The sequence below is a fragment of the Delphinapterus leucas genome, chromosome X (assembly GCF_059928025.1).
Source record: "Delphinapterus leucas isolate spDelLeu-1000000601 "Yukka" chromosome X, BTC_Dleu_Yukka2, whole genome shotgun sequence".
In the NCBI taxonomy this organism is placed as follows: domain Eukaryota; kingdom Metazoa; phylum Chordata; class Mammalia; order Artiodactyla; family Monodontidae; genus Delphinapterus; species Delphinapterus leucas.
The window spans coordinates 112,677,324-112,678,801 of record NC_143150.1 but is presented as its reverse complement, the minus strand read 5'-3'; the positions used below and the strand labels follow the sequence as shown (position 1 = coordinate 112,678,801).

The window sequence follows — 1,478 nt, the reverse complement described above, 5'->3', positions numbered from 1 at the left end:
TTCAACATGTGGGTCTGGGTCTGACTGCGTGGGTTCAAATCCTAGATCCTCCATTTTTTTGCTTTATGCCTTGGGGCAATTTATTTTTAAAAAATTTTTATTTTATATTGGAGTATAGTTGATAAACAATGTTGTGTTAGTTTCAGGTGTACAGTAAAGTGATTCAGTTATACATAGACATGTATCTATTTCAAATTCTTTCCCCATTTAAGTTATTACAGAATATTGAGCAGAGTTCCCTGTGCTATATAGTAGGTCCTTGTTGGTTATCTATTTTAAATATAGCGGTGTGTACATGTCAATTAATTTCACCTTTCCAAGGATATGGACGATCTCCAAGGGTAATTGTTTTTCTTTCTTTTTTTTTATACTAAGTATTTTATTGTATGCTGCCACCAGTGTATATAAAATAATTACCCTTGTGAAACAGAAATTCATGAATATTCAGAGAGGTAGACTGACAAAAGTAGAAGTTTGTATAGTATGGCACGTGTTACAGAGACAGGCTTTTGTACAGGCTTCAAATTTGGCTTTCCTTTGAATATTCACCGGTTTATGAAAAGTGGTTTAAAAACCTTGCAAAGATTCATTTTACTACAAAAAGTAACAGACTTTCTGAGGTCTGAAGGGATTTGTACTTGAAGATACTCCAGTCAGCAGGGGGTCATGTTGAGCATTCTGCAGACAGAATTGTTTCAAATCTGCAGCTGCCTGGGAAACCTTCACGCGGTTGAGCCCGGCCTCCAGCCGGAGCTGTTGAACCACTTTCTTCATAGCGGCGACGCTGGAGGAACCACACATGGCGCACGCGAGAGCTGGGCAGATCGGCAATCCGTCGGTGGATCGGTGGTGGGTCCTCCAAGGGTAATTGTAAGGAACAAATGCAATAAGGACTGTAAACCACTCAGCACCATGCCTGGTAAACAGTAAATATTTATTTATATTATTATTCCTAAGAAATATATGCTAAGAATTTGGGGGTATTTAGGAAGAGGAGAGCATCCAAAGGAGTAAAAAGATATAATCCCCCCCAAAATAAAATCCCTATCAAAAACCCAGCAGGCTTTATTGCAGAAATTGACAAGCTGATCCTGAAATTTATATGGAAATACAAAGGCTCTAGGAGAGCCAGACCAGTTTTGAAAAAGAACATAGTTAAAGGACTTACACATTCCAAATTCAAAATGTACTATAAAACTACAGAAATCAAGACAATTGTGGTACTGGCATAAGGATAGTCATGTAGATCAATGGAACAGAATAGAGAGTCCAGAAATAAACATTTATATGGTCAATTTCTTTTTAACAAAGTATTTATTTGGCTGCGCCAGGTCTTAGTTGCGGCATGCAGGATCTTCGTTATGGCATGCGGGATCTTTTTTTTTTTTTTAGTTGCAGCGTGCGAATTTTTAGTTGCAGCATGTGGGATCTAGTTCCCCAACCAGGGCTCAAACCCGGGCCCCCTGCATTGGGAGCAC

The 1,478-nt window shown here is 38.9% G+C and overlaps 1 pseudogene; it reads right to left on the bottom strand.

Moving 5' to 3' along the window:
- Window positions 1-517: 517 nt before the first annotated feature.
- LOC111167496 (guanine nucleotide-binding protein G(I)/G(S)/G(O) subunit gamma-5 pseudogene) lies at window positions 518-859 on the bottom strand (annotated as a pseudogene).
- Window positions 860-1,478: the final 619 nt, after the last annotated feature.